Below are 21,866 nucleotides of genomic sequence, written 5' to 3'. Positions count from 1 at the left end.
CTACCTTTAGCTCCTCGTTGGGTTCGACACTCTTACTTATTGAAAGATGCTACAATTGATCCCCTATACTTGTGGGTTATCAAGACCTTTTTCTGGCGCCGTTGCCGGGGAGCAATAGCATGGGGTGAATATTCTCGTGTGTGCTTGTTTGCTTTATCACTAAGTAATTTTTATTTGTTGTTCTTAGTTGTTTTCTATCTTTAGTCATGGGTAGGAAACGCAAAATACCAAAAAAATTAGTTGTACCCACTAAACCAATGGTTGAAGAACCAATCAAAATATATCACACTGCTGAAGCTTATTACTTGGATCATCTTCGATCCCTATGTGCTCGTGCTGAAACCCCAACTAGCTTAGTTGAGGGCAGATCTTTAGATGAGCATGCTTGTTATGTGCGACACCGAATATCTGAAAAAGGGAAAATTCTATTGGTCAAATTCATCGTTTGCAATGCTATGCTTGGAATTTATGTTGGGGATATGATTTTACTTGTTGTTCTGAAAGCCCTAAGAAACACCTTCCCTACCAATGTGAGTTTATTGATAATGGAATCTTATCTTCGTATGCTAAGGGTGTTTATAATTACTATGATGTTCAACAAATTGAAGAATTTGTTGCTTTTAAGGGTGCTTATGAAATTGCTTCGTTGATTGAAAAGAATGATGCTACTCTTTACAAATCTGAAAATTTTGCCATACTTGAATATTGTTATGAGAATTATGCTTCTAATGCCTATGTTAAATTATATATTGAGGAATACTCCGCTGTCGAAGAAGAGACTAATATTTTGCAGGAGTCTATGGAAGAAGAAATTGATGAAACTGTGAGCTCATTGGATGAAAAAGATGAGGAGGAGAGCGAAGAACAAAAGGAGGAAGAGCGGATTGATCACCCGTGCCCACCTTATAATGAGAGTAACTCTTCAACTCATACATTGTTTAATTCCCCTTCATGCTTACCGAAGGATGATTGCTATGATGACTGTTATGATCCCATTGATTCTCTTGAAATATCCCTTTTTGATGATGCTTGCTATGCTTGTGGCCAAGATGCCAATATGAATTATGCTTATGGATATGAACTTGCTATAGTTCCTTATGTTAAACATGAAATTGTTGCTATTGCACCCACGCATGATAGTCCTATTATCTTTTTGAATTCTCCCGACTACACTATATCGGAGAAGTTTGCACTTATTAAGGATTATATTGATGGGTTGCCTTTTACCGTTGCACATGATGATTTTGATGAATATAATATGCATGTGCTTGCTGCTCCTACTTGCAATTATTATGAGAGAGGAACTATATCTCCACCTCTCTATGTTTCCAATATGATAAAATTGCAAGAAACTGTTTATACTATGCATTGGCCTTTATTTTGTGTGCATGAATTGTTCTTTTATGACATGCCGATGCATAGGAAGAGAGTTAGACTTCGTTATTGCATGATATATGTTACTTTGTGCTCACTACTAAATTATAAATCATTGTTAATTAAAATTGGCTTTGATATACCTTGGGATCCGGGTGGATTCATTACTTGAGCACTATATGCCTAGCTTAATGGCTTTAAAGAAAGCGCTGCCTGGGAGACAACCCGGAAGTTTTAGGGAGTCATTTATTTCTGTTGAGTGCTTTCATATAGTTTAAAAACAACAAAAATAAAGAGGGGAACCTAAAACTTTTTCAAAAAGGAAAGTGAAAGTGAGAGAGACAAGCATTGTTGAAGTGGGAGCTAGCCTTGAACTTTGTTCATGCTCACGGAAACTTTGTGAATCTTGATTACAGAATTTTTTTTTAACAAAAATAATTATCCCCTTGTACAATTCCATTGTATTATAAAAATAATGTGCCAAGGTTTGCCTTTAGGATGTTTACATTTGCTTGATGGTTTGTACAGTGCAGGACAGAAACTTTGGCTGTTGTGCGCGATTTTACATTTTTAGCTGGAACGTCAAATGGTTCTGATTATTTTTGCACTGTCTTCCTATACAAATTGTTTTAATTTTTCCTAATTTTGGTAGAATTTTTCAAGTAACATAAGTATGGTTAATGTTCAGATTATTACAGACTGCTCTGTTTTAGACAGATTCTGTTTTTGATGCATAGTTTGCTTGTTTTGATGAAACTATCAATTTATATTAGTGGATTAAGCCACGAAAAAATTATATTACAGTAGACACAATGCAAAAACAAAATATTAATTGGTTTGCAACAGTACTTAGAGTAGTGATTTGCTTTATTATACTAACGGATCTTACCGAGTTTTCTGTTGAAGTTTTGTGTGGATGAAGTGTTCGATGATTGAGAAGGTCTCGATGTGAGAAGAAGGAAGAAAGGCAAGAGCTCAAGCTTGGGGATGCCCGAGGAACCCCAAGTAAATATTCAAGGAGACTCAAGCGTCTAAGCTTGGGGATGCTGGGGAGGCATCCCCTCTTTCTTCAACAAATATCGGTATGTTTTCGGATTCGTTTCGTTCATGCGATATGTGCAAGTCTTGGAGCATCTTTTGCATTTAGGTTTTTCTTTTTATTTTTATGCACCATGCTGGTATGAGATAGTCCTTGGTTGATTTATAGAATGCTCATTGCACTTCACTTATATCTTTTGAGTATAGCTTTATAGAATGCTTCATGTGCTTCACTTATATCATTTGAAGTTTGGATTGCCTGTTTCTCTTTACATAGAAAACCGCCATTTGTAGAATGCTCTTTTGCTTCACATATATTTGTTAGAGCATGGGCATATCTTTTGTAGAAATAATTAAAACTCTCTTGCTTCACTTATATCTATTTAGAGAGATGACAGGAACTGGTCATTCACATGGTTACTCATAAAATCCTACATAAACTTGTAGATCGCTGAATATGATATGTTTGATTCCTTGCAATAGTTTTGCGATATAAAGGTGGTGATATTAGAGTCATGCTAGTCGAGTAATTGTGAAATTGAGAAATACTTGTGTTGAGGTTTGCAAGTCCCGTAGCATGCACGTATGGTGAACTGTTATGTAACGAAGTCAGAGCATGAGGTGTTTATTGATTGTCTTCCTTATGAGTGGCGGTCGGGGACGAGCGATGGTCTTTTCCTACCAATCTATCCCCCTAGGAGCATGCGCGTAGTACTTTGTTTCGATGACTAATAGATTTTTGCAATAAGTATGTGAGTTCTTTATGACTAATGTTGAGTCCATGGATTATACGCACTCTCACCCTTCCACCATTGCTAGCCTCTCTAGTACTGCGCAACTTTCACCGGTACCATAAACCCACCATATACCTTCCTCAAAACAGCCACCATACCTACCTATCATGGCATTTTCATAGCCATTCCGAGATATATTGCCATGCAACTTTCATCATCATCATATACATGACTTGAGCATTCATTGTCATATTGCTTTGCATGATCGTAAGATAGCTAGCATGATGTTTTCATGGCTTGTCCGTTTTTTGATGTCATTGCTACGCTAGATCATTGCACATCCCGGTACACCGTCGGAGGCATTCATATAGAGTCATATCTTTGTTCTAGATATCGAGTTGTAATATTGAGTTGTAAGTAAATAAAAGTGTGATGATCATCATTATTAGAACATTGTCCCATGTGAGGTTATCAAAATAAAAGTGGCCAAAGAAGCCCCCCCAAAAAAGAGAGAGATGCCAAAGAAGCCTACAAAAAAAAGAAAAAAAAAACAAAAAAACAATAAAATGAGAGAAAAAGAGAGAAGGGGCAATGTTACTATACTTTTACCACACTTGTGCTTCAAAGTAGCACCATGTTCTTCATATAAATAGTCTCTTGAGTTATCACTTTCATATACTAGTGGGAATTTTAATTATAGAACTTGTCTTGTATATTCCAACGATGGGCTTCCTCAAATGCCCTAGGTCTTCATGAGCAAGCAAGTTGGATGCACACCCACTTAGTTTCAGTTTGAGATTTCATATACTTATAGCTCTAGTGCATCCGTTGCATGGCAATCCCTACTCACTCACATTGATATCTATTGATGGGCATCTCCATAGCCCGTTGATACGCCTAGTTGATGTGAGACTATCTTCTCCTTTTTGTCTTCTCCATCATCATATTCTATTCCACCTATAGTGCTATGTCCATGGCTCGCGCTCATGTATTGCGTGAAAGTTGAAAAGGTTTGAGAACATCAAAAGTATGAAACAATTGCTTGGCTTGTCATCGGGGTTGTGCATGATGTGAATGCTTTGTGTGGTGAAGATGGAGCATAGCCAGACTATATGATTTTGTAGGAATGAGCTTTCTTTGGCTATGTTATTTCAATAAGACATAATTGCTTGGTTGGTATGCTTGAAGTATTATTGTTTTTATGTCAAATGATAGACTATTGCTTTGAACCACTCATGTCTTAATATTCATGCCATGATTAGACATATGATCAAGATTATGCTAGGTAGCATTCCACATCAAAAATTATCTTTTTTATCATTTACCTACTCGAGGACGAGCAGGAATTAAGCTTGGGGATGCTGATACGTCTCCGTCGTATCTATAATTTTTGATTGTTCCATGCCAATATTATTGAACTTTCATATACTTTTGGCAACTTTTTATACTATTTTTGGGACTAACATATTGATCCAGTGCCCAGTGTCAGTTCCTGTCTGTTGCATGTTTTTGGTTTTGCAGAATATCCATATCAAACGGAGTCCAAACGGGATAAAAACGGATGGAGCTTATTTTTGGAAAATATGGAAAATTCGGAAGGAAATCAACGCGAACCAGTGCCCGAGGTGGTCACGAGGCAGGGGGCGCGCCCCTACCCTCGTGAGCCCACCGTAAGGCGGTTGATGCTCTTCTTTTGCCGCAAGAAAGCTAATATTCCGAAAAAAATCACGGCGAAGGTTTCAGGCCAATCGGAGTTACGGATCTCCATATATATATGAAACGGTGAAACAGAGCCAGGGGAGAACGCAGAACCAGAGAGAGACAGAGAGATAGATCCAATCTCGGTGGGGCTCTCGCCCCTCCCACTCCATGGGAGCCAAGGACCAGAGGGGAAACCCTTCTCCCATCTAGGGAGGAGGTCAAGGAAGAAGAAGAAGGAGGGGGGCTCTCTCCCCCTCGCTTCCGGTGGCGCCGGAGTGCCACTAGGGGCCATCATCATCACCGCCATCTTCACCAACAACTTCACCACCATCATCACCAACTCTTCCCCCCTCTATGCAGCGGTGTAACCTCTCTATTACCCGCTGTAATCTCTACTTAAACATGGTGCTCAACGCTATATATTATTTCCCAATGATGTATGGCTATCCTATGATGTTTGAGTAGATCTGTTTTGTCCTAATGGCTATTTGATGATCGTGATTGGTTTGAGTTGTATGTTTTATTATTGGTGCTGTCCTATGGTGCTCTCCGTGACGCGCAAGCGTGAGGCATTCCCGCTGTAGGGTTTGCAATATGCTTATGATTTTCTTATGGTGGGTAGCGTGAGTGACAGAGGCACAGACCCGAGTAAGTAGGTTGTTTGCATATGGGATAAAGGGGACTTGATGCTTTAATGCTATGGTTGGGTTTTACCTTAATGAATCTTTAGTAGTTGCGGATGCTTGCTAGATTTCCAATCATAAGTGCATATGATCCAAGTAGAGAAAGTATGTTAGCTTATGCCTCTCCCTCAAATAAAATTGCAATAATGATTACCGGTCTAGTTATCGATTGCCTAGGGACAAATAACTTTCTCGTAACAACAAACTCTCTACTAAACCTAACTTAGTTGTGTCTTTATCTAAACAGCCCCTACTTTTTATTTACTTGCTCTTTAGTATCTTGCATACCTATCCAACAACACCTACAAAGTACTTCTAGTTTCATACTTGTTTCTGGTAAAGCGAACGTCAAGTGTGCGTAGAGTTGTATCGGTGGTCGATAGAACTTGAGGGAATATTTGTTCTACCTTTAGCTCCTCGTTGGGTTCGACACTCTTACTTGTCGAAAGAGGCTACAATTGATCCCCTATACTTGTGGGTTATCACGTGTACTGCTCCTGCCTTTCCTTCACAAATTCTAGTGAATTGTGCTATCTAATTTTACCATGCAATCTGTTGCTCTAGTGTATATGTTCTATATGTCGTGCAGTGTGGTGCTCACTTATTAACTATTTTGTTAATTAGTTGTCATCTTCAGTTAACTGTTTGGTTCAATTCTGCAAATGTGATGTTCAATTCTTCAGGCTGCAATTTTGTATTATCTTCCATGTGAGAAATAAATCGAATTTATCTTTACAAAATACATGAGAAACGAATACAATTGCTATATTTCCAAGTTGTCAAGCATGGTTGGTTTGGTTATACATTGTGCAATGTGCTGCTCATTTAACGTTTGGTTCATTTGTGTTGTGGTGTTTAGTTAATTGTTTGGTTCAATTCTGCAATGCGATGTTCAATAGTTGTGGGTGCATTCTGTTATTGTATACCATGTGAGGAATAAATTGAATTTGGCTGTAGTAAATACATGAGAAACAAATACAATTGCTATATTTCCAAGTTGTTAAGCATGCTTGGTTTGGTTAACTGTCTGATCTTCTATTAGGAGTATGTTATATTGTGCAATGTGGTGCTCAGTCAATGTTTGGTTCATTTGTTGTGGTGTTTAGTTAACTGCTTGGTTCAATTCTGCTATGCGATGTTTAATTGTCGTGGGTAGAATTTTGTATTATTGTGCATGATAGGAATAAATCGAATTTGGCCGCACTTAGTACATGAGAAACTTATACTAGTGCTATATTTCCTAGTTCTTAATCATGCTTGGTTTGGATAAATGGGTTTTCCATGTGGCTTGAATTGATCTGATGAATCTGCAATGTGCTTATTTTTCATCAACATATTTTACTGATAGCATGTGAACCCTTACTTAACCTGATGACTAACTACCTTATATGTGTTGCAGGGAAACAATGGGAAGCACTGAGGTTTACCGTCGAGGTTAGCACGTGCATGGTCTGTTGTCTAATAGCACATTATTGTGCAATTGCAGGAACCATTCTAATATTTAGGTTTTTAACAATTTGGTCTTGCACATGTAGGTCCTGCTGTTAGAGGTTTTGACCCATTGTTCGACCCTTTTTGCATATGGGGAAATGAGTTGTCCATGAATATCAATCAATTCAATAAAGTCAGAAAGATTGTTAGGATAAAGAAATTAGCGACAAAAAACAACAAGATCTTTGTCTGCACAATGAAGAAGACATTAGTTCACTACAAGATGGTACTAACTATTATGCCTTGCCTTTTTTATTCCTTTGCCCCATTTCCAATATAGAGAAGATATTTATGCACATCTTTGTTTTCAGGCCTTTCCAAAGCAGTTCACTAATGATTACCTCTCAAACCACCTCTATGGTCAGAAGGCGAGGAAGGTTTTCATACAACACCCACGGTTCAATATTGAAGTGTTCCTGAAGAGGACGAAGGACGGACGGTCAATCATCCACAGGCACTGGCCTAAAATTGCAAAGACCTTCAACATGAATGAAGGCTCAATATTCGCCTTCCGCTTCAACAGTTTTCCAGATGAGATGCATCTGTCTATATACCGTCTATGATGCTAATTTCGAAAGCTTCTACATGTTGTATGTGAAACTTGGTGCTGATGCAGTTGTGTAATGGGGTAGCTGAGTGCTGAAGCTATATCATGTTGTACTCTGATGTATTTCAATTATGAAACCTGCTTCCTTAATATGGAAATGAAATATATTATGTGCTTAATATGAATGTCAATTAGATTAATAAATGAATTATTAATAATAGGGCAATTAGCCTGCTAATGGAGAATTAGCCTGCTAATTGGGTTTTGCGATTGCAAACGGTTATTGAGAAGATACCGTGGGCGATGACCTCATGCAACGCACACAATTTATAGGAATAAACCGTGTTGGATCAATGAACAATCACACACGACCTTCTCTTGAAAACTGTTTGCGTTAGGCCACCTTGCACAAATGTTTACCACATAAAAACGGTGTGTGATGGACAGCCTTTGCCACACAGTTTTTTCTACGCACCGTGTGTGATGCATTCAATAACGCAAATGATAAAATTGTTAATATCGTGTGCAATGACAACGCTATCACAAACGATTTAATGGGGAAAACTGTGTGTGATGTACCTATGAACGGAAACGTTTTCCTTGGGGCGACTGTGTGGGATGTACATACGAACGAAAACGTTTAGCGGGGACTGACTGTGTGGGATGTACTTGTGACCGAAAACAATTTCGCCTGTATAATTGTATTTTTAGCTCTATTGTACGTAGTTCCGTATCTGTGCGCTCGTCGGTTGCACACGACCTCATTTTGCCGAGCGTGTGTGCCAGGAGGGCATATCCCCGACGGTTTCTGGGTCGTGTGGGAAGGACCCCCCTATCCCCGTCACTCACTAGGCAACGGTTCCAAATGCCGCCGCGGAAAGGGGTTAAAAACCGTTTGTATAGCACCGACGCATACCAGTGCTCCCTCCTCCCACCGCCCTCCCCCTCCTCTCTCCTTCATCCTCCTCCTTCCTCCTCCCACCCTACTGTTCTTGCAGGATCGCAACAGAGAAGTACTAGGGGCAGCAATCAGAAGCGCATCCCACAAATAGGAGACAGGTTCATCTGCATGCTCCAATATGATGAAGTAGGTGTGCTACACATGTTTTATGCTATTTTACCTGAGAGAGAGCAGCGGGAGTGATTAGCTAGCACTAGAATGAGTTTGAAGATGATGATGTGCTACACTATGACTATGATGATTAAATAGCTAGTGTTGGTGGTAATGACTATGATGATTATTATTAGCTAGTGTTGGTGGTGATTAGATAGTACACTATGACTATGATGATTAAATAGTGTTGGTGGTAATGACTATGATGAGTATGACTTGTTATTATGATACCAATGATGAGTTATTTATTACTATGATGATGATGCTAAGTTGTTATATGAGTATGATGAGTTATTATATATCAGTGGATTAGTAGTATACTTTCGACATGCACCACATGTTGCCTCCACTTGAACCTAATCCACATTCATCTCACCCACTGTTGTATATACTAACTAATCATGGTCATAAAATCATAAGATGAAAGTACTGTATATAAAACCTATACAAATACAGTGACAATAAGCTGCATTTTCAAAAATACAGGAAAATTTAGCGGTAGCGCTTTTCAAAAGAAATGCTACTGCTACTTACTATTAGCAGTAGCGATTTTCCCTACCAAGCGCTACTGCTAACTAGATATAGCAGTCGCACTAGAAAACCAGCGCTACTGCTACCAGTTAGATGTAGCGCCTTACTGGTAGCGCTGGTACACGCGCTACTAGTAGCTCTAAAACTAGTGCTACTACTATGGTATTTTAGTGTGCATGTGAATTCATTGCATTCATAACCCACAACATCTTCACAAACTTCGACTACATCTTCCCCACCCGCGGCGGTATGCACAGCCTCCCCTACTACCTCGGCAAGGATGGCATGGAGGAGGAGCACTAAAGAGAAGGCGCAATGAAGATGGTGGTGAAGGCCTGGCCGGTCTCGTGAAGCTTATCTTGCCCGTTAGGGCTTTTTATATGTGTTTATGTTATATCGTTGGTTGTACCGTGAACTCTTTTATGCACATATGTTTTATGTAAGAACTATGCTATGCTTGCTACTTTCTATGTTATGGATGTATGCTTGCTACGTGAGATATTGGTAGATGGATATGGTGCCGTAGCCGAGCCGTAAACATGCTCTCTAGATGGATATGGTGCCGTATCCGAGCCCTAGACATGCTCTCTAGATGGACATGGTGGCTAATGGTGCCATCGGACTTTATTTTAGACGTGGTTTATGATGGATATCATGATCTACATAATTAAACCTGAGATGCTCTTAATAATAAATTGGGATCCCTAATAAATTTTCCATGTTCTACAAAAAAATTGTGTATAAAACAAAAAAATCATGTATACAATATTTTTCTTGCAACAAAAACATGTTTATAATACCCGCATGTCAAAAAATCAAAATGTTGTGCCATAGGCTATATGCAGAAGGAAATTGCCACGATATGTACAAATAAATTTGACATGGGCAAGTTCAATAAAGAATTGGGACCCTAAAGAATTTTTCATGGTACTTACACTAACAATGACATGGAAAAAGTTATTCTTAAGCTCGCCATGGCAATTATCTATACAAAAATGCCATGGGACAAAAGTTGTACTGCTAACAATAAATCAATTTACCATCATGCACTATTTTTGGTCGGCATGGCAATAAATGGATTTACCATGACAATAATCAAGTAAAAAAATAGAGCCAGTGCATGCACTATTTTTTAGGCCTCTTTTATCTTTGTGGGCCTTCGACAGTCAATAGAATGCGACGGCCCAACCAGAGCTTAGTTTCAATTTGGGCCCTAGAACTACATTTTTTTCTTTTGCGGTTGGTGTTGTGTGATGAAACTAAAAGTGTCAAAAACTAACACCTACAGGGATTTAGAGATGGAGATAGAGACATAGTTTAAGCAACAGAGAGAGCACATGATCCACAAATTAAGCAACATAGAGAGCACATGATCCACAAATTAAGCAACACAGAGAGCACATGATCCACAAACCCTTAAGAAAATCGTAGAGCACATGACACGATACAAATAACATCTCTAATGAGTGATGACCAACAAGTAAGAAATTCCTAGAGCAACTATACAAAAATAAAATCCTAAAGCTATCAGATTCGCCTGCTTGTTCAATTGAATCATATGCTTCAAGTTCTTGTTCATCTTCTTCAATTCCCCCTTCAGATCTGCATCCCCAACTGTCAGAGCAGCACTTCCAGAGACCAAATTCGTTGGTGCTGACAGCAGATTGAGCTCCCGGGTTGGGGCCCCATTGAATTGAATTCGCTTAACGTAGTCATCCAGCCATTCAAAATGTGTGCATTTCTTCACAATCTGAAACGAAAACATGAACCCTAAATCCCAGATCCAAGGAAAAAAGAATTAAAAGCAAATAGAAAAAGACATCAGAGAAAAATCATGAGACCTAACCTGCCCCTCTGGCTTGCTCTCGCATTTCACGAACTCGCGCCCATAGTTGCCATTCTTGACCTCCTTCGAAGTCAACCATATCAGTGGCGCGCTGCGTGGGCAGTCAGGACATCACTCCATGGGAAGTGGACCATACTGGGTCCACGAGGGGCGGGAGGCTGAAGTGGAGCTCGACATATCGCCCAAAGTCGCCGGAGAAGAAGAAGCATGGGAGTGGCCCCTCTCATCACCAGAGAAGAAGCAGAGGAGTGACTCCTCTCATCGCTGCAGAATAAGCAGCGGAAGAAAGGGAGGCAAGGTGGGCGAGCACAACCAACAACTCTCGCGGACCGCCTCTCGCGGATCACCCCACGATCCAACGATGCATAGCCGTCCATGTGATCCAACGATGTGGAGCCTACACGTAGCCTGCCCTCGGAATTCCTTCTAGAAGACCACATCTGAGGGTTGTCGCTTGGCGCTAGGGTATGATCGGACGACTGACGTTTGGAGCTAGGGTTAGGCGAACCCCGCGGGGTTTAGAGGGGTTTTGAGCTGGTCAACGGGGTTTCCAAGGCTTTGACCGAGCATAACTAATTTTAAAAAAATCTTAAAAATATGAAACCTTCGTCGTTTGTCGTTTTATAAGACACACTAACAAGGAAAAATACTAAACTTGGTATGCGGACATTTATAAAAAAACTAGCTAGCACGATCAAGGTCAAATGAGTACCATTAATTTAAAAAAATCAAAAAAAAATATAACCTGCGCACAATGTTATCTTGTGTGACATGTTACCAACCAAAAATCATAAACTTTGTCTATGGACATTTTCATGAAAAAACCTTCACACATATGAGATATCACGTACAACATTTCATATAGTCCAAGGAGAGGAGGTAGGGTTCCCTTTGGTTTTTGAATATAAAAAATCACCAAAGCTTGATTTCAAAGTGAATAAGAAGGATCTGAACTTAGTTTTCCATTTTCATATTTTAAACATGTTTTAATGGTTTTCTTTTAAAGTATATTTTTTCAAAAAAAAAGTAAAAATATGAAGATTAATTCAATAAATAGTGATACTTCGAATCTACACTATATAGATTGAATAGGTGTTAATAAAAATTATTTGGCTCATTTAGAGTAGGTCCAAAAAACTTGATTACAAATGGGACTGTTTACCCTAGCTTGGGAGCTCATTTGGAGCACATTTCTCATGACTACAAGTTTTACCACGCAAAAGAGATCGGATTTCAACTCACACCACAGGGAATGGAATTCAAGTGTTGGTTCAAATTCAAATTTTGCCTCAATTTTGTATTCTACCTCAAATTTCACATCAAATTACAAATAAAAATATTACAACTTACAAGTTTTCACAGTAGTTAAAATTGACGACAAAATCCTTATTAAAATCCTTGAAGTTCAAGGTTTATGACTTGCATTCAAGTTCAAATTCAAATATCTGCCTTGCTCCTTGTGTTCCGGGATGGGTTAACCGTCTTGCTCCTGGTTTCCCTAGCTAGGATATTTTGTGCTTTTGAAAGCTTTGTCTTGTTGCTTCTGATCTTCACTTTTGGTGGTGGCGGTTTTGTTGAGCTTTGACTGACCGAGCAAGTGATGACCAGTTGACGGTCATCTATGGGTTCACTAGTCCTTAAAGGACTTCAGACAAAATAACTTCCTCCTCTCTTATAGCTTCAAAACCTTCATAAGCCATGGTTTCAAATTCTGCATCAGATGATGGTTCAACCGAAGTTTCTTCCTCTCTAGGTCTTTTCTGTCCTGTGCCTCTAATTATCCTAGAGCTAGGTCAAATAGAAATAAGCTTAGCCATCGATAAAAAGAGAACAAATGCAAAAAAGGGAAAGGTTGCACCCATACCAAGCTGCTACTTCAGCTGCATTCTCCTCTGCATTTGCTACTACCCATTGTTCATCTTCTCCAAATGATGCATCAACTGGATTGGTACAACGCCTAGCAATATGCCCTACGATACCACATCTTTTGCACTTACGCGGTTTTTACACGACCCTCTTCACCAGCTCTTATAATGTTTTTCCTTGGTCTTCCTGGTGGTCTAGTCAGTACAGGAGAATGGAGTTTGAACCTGATGTGACACCATCTTCGGAGAAGAGGGTGTTCAAGGGGAGGTCCGATCTTCACGGCCAAGGTTGTCAGAATCGCGATTTTGTTGTACGATTCTACAACTTTACAATCCAAGCTAACCCCTCTGATTCTACGATTTTAGTTCATAGAATCTACGTTTCTACGATCTTGATAGTGAAGATTCTACGATTCATGACCCTACCATCGAAGCTCCAATCCGATTCAGAATCCCGATTCTGACAACCTTGTTCACGGCGTAGGATCGATAAACGGATGGGGATAACTAGCTGCAAGGAGCCAGAAAATGGAAAATAAGAGATTATGACCCGACGAGGAGGATGCTCACCGAAGCTTGCAATCCGAACATTCGCCGATCCACAACCTGCAATACTATCCCACACAACCACGCTCAAAGTCGTGGAGCACGGGATAGGTGCAATCCGCAAGGGAAACCACGAACTCTAACCCGCACAACATGATCTAGTCGTGGAGCATGAATTAGGAGCAATTTCTCAAGGAATCACGAGAATAAGGATAACAAGAGCTCTCCAATCTCAGGAGGAGTCTATGTCTTTGGTCTTTGATAGAAATGGCAAAAGTCCCCAACGAAGGGAAGAGCTAGCCTATTTATAATCGGGACAACCCCCCTGGATAGGTGTGAAAGAGAACTAGCTTCTGGATCTAGCTTAGGTGTGAAAGGGAACCATCTTTGTTTGACTAAATGGCTTCAAGACTTAATGAGATAGCTTTTGGAATACTCTCGTTGGAGGTGGTTGGTAGTTCCCGACCAAACATTGTTTATTGGGGTCGAACAATGTTTGATTCAGCAGAAAACTCAAGTTCTGGAAATCTTTCGCAAGTTGGGATATCCAAACTCATGCAAAACATTGTTTCGTCAGAATCGCAACAATGTTTCTTCAGTAGACAACTCATTCTTCATGAATTCCTAACTTTGTTTCCTCGTCATAAAACATTGTTTTGCACGGACTGAAATGTGTTTGGCCTTCTTTGATATCGCACCTGAGTTCAACCAACAACAAAGGAGGTGAAGGCCCAACCATGTTTTCAAGGTCAAATGATAGACTTAAGTTGGCATTCACCTGATCATGTATTTGCATTGCGCGACTTCTTGTGATTGGACCGTTGATGGTTGGTGGTGTGGTGCCCATGGTTGGGATGTCCTCATCATCCTCCCCCTCTTGAGAAGGAGTCGTTCTCGACTCTAAAGGCCCAAAGTATGGGGAAAGATCGGAGATATTGAAGGTCGGGCTGACACCATATTCTTCTGGAAGATCGATCTTGTATGCATTGTCGTTGATCCTCTCGAGCACCGCAAATGGTCCATCACCGCGTGGCTGCAACTTGCACTTGCATTGCTCTGGAAAATGGTCCTTCCGAAGGTGTACCTAGACTAAATCACCTTGCTCGAACACCAGCTTCTTCCTGGTCTTGTTTACTTGCTTTGCATATTGTTTAGTCATTTTCTCAATGTTCTCCTTTGCCTGGGCATGAAGTTTCTTGACGAAATCAGCACGCTTTCTTGCATCAAGGCTAGTTCGTTCCTGCAGTGGCAAAGGCAAAAGATCGATGGGAGCAATAGGTTTGAAGCCATAAACAAGTTCAAATGGGCAAAATTTAGTGGTCGAATGTACCGCCCTGTTATACGCGGACTCCACATGAGGTAGGCACTCTTCCCACATCTTCAAATTCTTCTTGAGGACTGCTCGCAGCATCATGGATAAAGTCCGGTTGACAAATTCAGTTTGTCCATCAGTTTGTGGGTGGCATGTCATGGAAAATAGGAGCTTGGTGCCAAGTTTTCCCCATAAGGTCTTCCAAAAGTAGCTCAGAAATTTGGTATCACGGTCTGACACAACCGTGTGTGGTACTCCATGTAGCCGCACAACTTCCCTGAAAAACAGATCAGCAATGTGTGAAGCATCATCGCTCTTATGACATGGGATAAAATGTGCCATTTTGCTAAAACGATCAACTACCACAAACACCGAGTCACTCCCCCTCTTAGTCCATGGTAAACCAAGAACAAAATCCATAGAAATATCTTCCCACAGAGTATTCGGAACAGACAGAGGAGTATATAAACCATGAGGATTCAAGCAGGACTTAGCTTTGTGGCAAATCTCGCATCTCATCACGTAGTGTTCCATGTCACGTCTCATTCGCGGCCAAAAGAAGTGATCAACGAGCACACTTTCAGTTTTCTTGGCTCCAAAATGTCCCATGAGACCACCAGCGTGAGACTCCTGAAAGAGCAACAAACGAACAGAACAATCTGGAATGCACAATTTGTTAGCTCGAAATAGAAATCCATCATGCAAGTGAAACTTCTCCCATCCCTTTCCCTTGTTACACTTTGAAAATGGTTCAGCAAAGAATGAGTCGTTAGCATACAGTTCTTTGATGCTTTCTAAACCAAGATTTTAACATCAAGTTGGGAAAGTAAAATGTGACGTCTAGACAATGTGTCGGCAATAACATTATCCTTCCCTTTATTATACTTGATAATATAAGGAAAAGACTCTATGAACTCACTCCATTTTGCATGTCTACAGTTCAGTTTAAGCTGGCCCTTAAGATGTTTTAAAGATTCATGGTCAGAATGTATTACAAACTCTTTTGGCCACAGGTAATGTTGCCATGTTTCCAAAGATCGAACAAGTGCATACAATTCTTTATCATAGACGGAATAATTAAGAGTTGGACCATTAAGCTTCTCACTAAAATAGGCGATGGGTTTACCTTCTTGCATTAGTACTCCACGAATGCAAACACCACTTGCATCACATTCAATCTCAAATGTCTTACCAAAATCAGGAAGGGAAAGCAATGGGGCTGATGTCAATCTCATCTTCAGTTCTTGGAAGGACTGGTCTTGGGCATCACCCCATTGGAATGGAATCTCTTTCTTCATTAACTCATTCATTGGTGCAGCAATGGTGCTGAAATCCTTCATGAACCGGCTATAGAAACCTGCAAGTCCGAGGAAGCTACGTACTTGGCTCACATTTTGTGGAGGCATCCACTCACGAATAGCCTTGATCTTCTCTTCATCGACCTCCACACCTTTTGCTGAAACAACAAAGCCAAGAAACACAACCTTGTTTATGCAAAATGTGCACTTTTCCACGTTAGCATACAACTTTTCCTCTCGTAGGACAGCAAGCACACATTTTATATGTCCAACATGATCCTCCAAAGTTTTTCTAAAAATCAATATGTCATCAAAGTAGACCACTACAAATTGGCTAATGAAGGATCTAAGCACATGATTCATCAATCTCATGAAAATACTAGGTGCATTTGTTAATCCAAAAGGCATAACCAACCATTCATACAAGCCAAATTTTGTCTTAAAAGCAGTTTTCCATTTGTCACCCTCTTCCATTCTTATGTGGTGGTAACCACTTCGTAAATCGATTTTAGAAAATATGGTGGAGCCACAAAGTTCATCAAGCATATCATTGAGCCTAGGAATAGGGTGACGATATCAGACAGTTATGTTGTTAACGGATCTGCAATCAGTGCACATGCGCATGGTACCATCTTTCTTTGGAACTAAAAGAATGGGAGCAGCACAAGGAGAAAGACTTTCCCTTATGTACCCTTTGTTAAGAAGATATTCTACTTGCCTCTGAATTTCCTTCATCTCCTCTGGGTTTGCTCGGTACGGTGGTCGGTTTGGTAGTGGGGCACCCGGAACCAAGTAGATTTGGTGCTCAATGCCCCGCTTCGGTGGTAAACCAGGTGGTACCTCCTTGGGAAACACATCCTCATACTCCTACAAAAGATCAAAAACAACACTAAGAAGAGTTGAGGGTAAATCATTAGCAACCAATAAAGTTTCCTTGTACATGAGTACAAAGAATGGAGTATTAGGTTCTCTCAATTCCCGCAGATCCCTTTTCCTAGCCATCATAACTAATCTCTGTTTTTTCCCGGGGCTTGGTCATATTTGGTTGTGGAGCTTTTGGCTATGGAAACACTCCCTCACTATGTTGGTGGCTCGCTCGTTGTGTATGATCACTCTCTCCCTTTTTATTTCCCTTTCTTTTCATCTCATCAAGATAGACTTCCTCGGGTGTCATGGGCAGCCAAGTGAACTGTTCTCCTCTATGGACAAAACATAAGCGATTTGCACACCTGCTGATTTGCACATCATGGTCATGCAACCACGGTCGCCCAAGAAGCAAGTGACAAGCGTGCATCGGCACCACATCACACTCAACATCATCCTGATATTTCCCTATGGAAAATGTTATTTGCACGCTACTAATCACCTTAATTGCGCCGCAATCATTCAGCCATTGCATGCGGTATGGGTGTGGGTGACGTTCTGTTTGCAATTGAAGCTTCTCGACCATCTCCGTACTTGCAATATTGTTGCAGCTGCCACTATCAACAATCACTCGACATATCTTTGTGTTGATAAGGCAATGGGTGTGGAAAAGATTATACCGCTGCCCCTTTTCCTCCTCCACAACCTGAGCGTTAAGTGAGCGACATACAACCAAAGATTCTCCATCAAGTTCCTCATGAGATAAAATAGTTCCTCCTACTTCCCAACCTTGCTCCTCTTCCACTTCATCATTGCCACCTTCAGAGTCACTTTCAGACTCCCATTCACCTCATTCATTGATGCTCATAGTTCTTTTGCTAGGACATTCTGAAGAAATATGAACTCTTCCTTTGCACTTGTGGCATTGAATGTCGCTGTTGCGTGTAGAACTCTTTTCTGGAGGTGGAGCAGAGGATACTCCTAGTGTAGCTGATGACCTCTTATCTTGATTGCGAATAGCAGGTGAGGAAGCCATCGAGGCATGTGGGTGTCTAGGTGGTGCACCCTCAAACTGAGAACCATATGGCTGTTGTGCTCGCTGCCATGAGCGGGTGGTGGTGCGGCCTTGGAAAGCATGAGTATGACCATTACGCATATTCTTCTTCTCAACTCTTATAGCTTGATGTACCACATCTTGTAATGTATCATAAGGAAACATCTCCACAAAATCTGATATTTCATCATTCAGCCCATGTAAAAATCTTGCCATCTTCGCCTCATCACTTTCACGGGTTCTTGTCCGAATTAGCAGCACCTCCATCTCCTTATAGTACTCCTCAATGGTGTAGGAACCTTGAGTGATCCCCTGCAACCGCTTGTAGAATTGCCTCTCATAATATGATGGAACAAAACGACGCCTCATAACTTCCTTCATCAAACTCCAACTGCGGATATGATTATTGCCTGACATCAACTGATCGTCTTGTAGTTGATTCCACCATGTAAGAGCATAACCAGAGAACTCCATAACAGCAATATCAACTCTCTTGGCTTCAGAAAAACCATGGATGCGAAAGATTTGATCACACTTCTCTTCCCACTCAATATATGCATCCAGATCCTCTTTTTCCGTGAATGATGGCACATGTAGCTTGACTCTTGCTTGGTTGTCACGGTCATCCTGATCACGGCGGTCATAATGATGATCGTTGCGACCAAAAACAGCACCACGGCGAGGCGGGGAGTAGGGTTCATAGTCCCACATGCCTTCATCTTCGTCACCATGCTCGGAGAGATCTTCAAGGAAGATGGCATCACTATCATGTGTCGCTCGTCGTTGGTGATCAGCACCAAACCCGCGGGGGTCATGGCCTCGCCCGCGAGCATCTCCTCCATGCAGCCCACCCTCACGGGGCACAGCAAAGTCGTCACGCCTCCGTTCAGCAGCAACAGCAGGGGCGCCGTGGGCAGCAGCTCCTGCCGCTCTTCCACGACCAACATGGCGATCGTCGTTTCCTTGACGTTGCCGGTTGTCGGTAGCCAGCGAGGCAGTGGGGCTGTGTTGATGTTGATCCCCGTTACCCGCGATAGGAAGACGACCACCGAACATCCTTCGTATAGCTGCAACTATACTCTCCTCAATCATATCACCAAGTGTTGCGCGAGTTTTTGGGAGATCATCTTCCACATGTTGATGTCCATGTACACTCGTGTTGGATCCTGTCATGTTAACTCTTGGAAACAAGTGGACAAAAGAAAAATATATGTGGAAAAACACTCAGCTCACCTTCTTGCTTACCCAAATTCTAATGATTCCTTGGCGGCTGTGCGGAAGTAGCAAATCAGGAGTGGAAGGGCGAATGAAAGGAAGGAAGCTGACGGTTTCTAGGTGGATCTAGGTGGGGTAAAAAGGGAGGGCTAGTGCTGAGATCCAATCGATGCAAACCAAATGAACAAGAAAAAATTGTAGATCATTGCACCACGTTTGAGTTGCAACACTTGCCACTTCAACTTCTAAAATTTCTCATCAAACTGAATATGATTGGATAGTTGCTCAACACTTTCTCTTCTCTTTTTTTTTGCTTTTGTTTTTCACTCTTTTTTTCATCCTTTTTTTTGCTCTTTTTTTGCAGCACAATAGATCCAACAACAAGACTCAAAGAAAAACAACAACAGCTTTGGATAGAACTTGGTGCGAACACAAAGAGGAAAGCAAACAACTAGATCTCAGCAACAAAGGCTTGGATTTTTTGTGGCTTTTTGGCTTTGGACTCTAGGACGGAGAAAACCAAACTAAAAAGGATAGATCTAGAAACAAAGATACAGATCCTACCGTGTAAACCTTGCTCTGAATACTAGATGATGCGACGCCGTCTTCGGAGAAGAGGGTGTTCAAGGGGAGGTCCGATCTTCACGGCGTAGGATCGATAAACGGATGGGGATAACTAGCTGCAAGCAGCCGGAAAATGGAAAATAAGAGATTATGACCCGACGAGGAGGATGCTCACCGAAGCTTGCAATCCGAACATTCGCCGATCCACAACCCGCAATACTACCCCACACAACCACGCTCAAAGTCGTGGAGCACGGGATAGGTGCAATCCGCAAGGAAAACCACGAACTCTAACCCACACAACACGATCTAGTCGTGGAGCACAAATTAGGAGCAAATTCTTAAGGAATCACGAGAATAAGGATAACAAGAGCTCTCCAATCTCAGGAGGAGTCTATGTCTTTAGTCTTTGATAGAAATGGCAAAAGTCCCCAACGAAGGGAAGAGCTAGCCTATTTATAATCGGGACAACCCCCCTGGATAGGTGTGAAAGAGAACTAGCTTCTGGATCCAGCTTAGGTGTGAAAGGGAACCAGCTTTGTTTGACTAAATGGCTTCAAGACTTAATGAGGTAGCTTCTGGAATACTCTCGTTGGAGGTGGTTGGTAGTTCCCGACCAAACATTGTTTATCAGGGTCGAACAATGTTTCATTCAGCAGAAAACTCGAGTTCTGGAAATCTTTCGCAAGTTGGGATATCCAAACTCGTCCAAAACATTATTTCATCAGAATCGCAACAAAGTTTCTTCAGCAGACAACTCATTCTTCATGAATTCCTAACTTTGTTTCCTCGTCATAAAACATTGTTTTGCATGGACTGAAATGTGTTTGGCCTTCTTTGATATCGCACCTGAGTTCAACCAACAACAAAGGAGGTGAAGGCACAACCATGTTTTCAAGGTCAAATGATAGACTTAAGTTGGCGTTCACCTGATCCTGTATTTGCATTGCACGACTTCTTGTGATTGGACCGTTGATGGTTGGTGGTGTGGTGCCCATGGTTGGGATGTCCTCATCAGAACCATGGGTCTACTATGTTCCATTGGTATTTTCCCAAGAGTGCGGGCACATTTCAGCATAAGAAGCCCTAAATTTGGCAACAGAGAAATATTCAGAGCAATACTAATCAACTTCACCATCTTCACCTCCAATAACAGTCATGAGATGTAGGGCATGTATGCATGGCGTCCCGCGGATCTGCCATTGCCTACACTTGCATTCCTTAGTTGCAAGGTTCACTGGATATCTTCATTCCCTATTTTTACTGTCAGTGTATGTCACCTCAGCCTCGTATGTCAACGGTCGAATGCATTTCATCCTTAGTCCTCTTGCCTTGGCATGCAATGCCTTAATCAGAGATGGGAGCATAAGATGGCCAACATATTGTGTTTCTGCAGTTCTTTTACGAAGAGCCATCTTTATCATGATCATCTTCCTAATCTTATCAAATGCTTGCCACAACAAAAGCCCTTTCACTGACTTGAACTTTGCATTGAAACACTCAGCGAGGTTATTGTTCACATAGGCTACTTTGCAGATTTCATTGAATTTGCTTCTTGACCATAGCTTTCCATGATGTTCATCCATGTACTCCTTCACCAAAGGATTGTGAGCGTACAACACTCTCAAATGGTGCTCATGCTTCCTCATGCTGCATGTGTATGATGCTGGCCATAGGTTCTCATCATAAACTTTGCCTTTGAATTTCTTTTTAAAATTCTGCGCTAGGTGTCGCATACATTCCCTGTTCCACTCTAGGGAATACAACTTCTACTGCACTCTCTAAACCCTTGCAAACATCTGTGTGTATAACTAAACCTGAGGGTGTACCTATAATGTTGCGCAATTGCTATATAAACCAGACCCAACTCTCCTCAGACTCTACCTCCAACACACCAAATGCAACTGGGAATAGCCAGTTGTGTCCATCAACTGCAGAAGCTGCTGCTAGTTGACCTCTCCATCTTCCATTCAAAGCAGTTGCATCGACAACCAAATAGGGCCTACAACCATTCAGAAACCCCTGCCAGCAAGCCTTGAAACAAACAAAAGCCCTCCTGAAGCACTCCTTCTCCATTGTCTTCCCTTTT

At 41.2% G+C, this 21,866-nt stretch overlaps 1 pseudogene; it reads right to left on the bottom strand.

The window, feature by feature from the left end:
* The window catches only part of LOC125516853 (uncharacterized), a 75,992-nt pseudogene extending 56,821 nt beyond the window's left edge, over positions 1-19,171 (bottom strand).
* Between the last annotated feature and the right edge of the window lie 2,695 nt (positions 19,172-21,866).

Source organism: Triticum urartu, chromosome 6A (genome assembly GCF_056163025.1).
Source record: "Triticum urartu cultivar PI428250 chromosome 6A, HENAU_Tu73, whole genome shotgun sequence".
Taxonomy (NCBI): Eukaryota; Viridiplantae; Streptophyta; class Magnoliopsida; order Poales; family Poaceae; genus Triticum; species Triticum urartu.
Note: the sequence above shows the minus strand (reverse complement) of the source record. Positions and strands in the feature narration are given on the sequence as shown.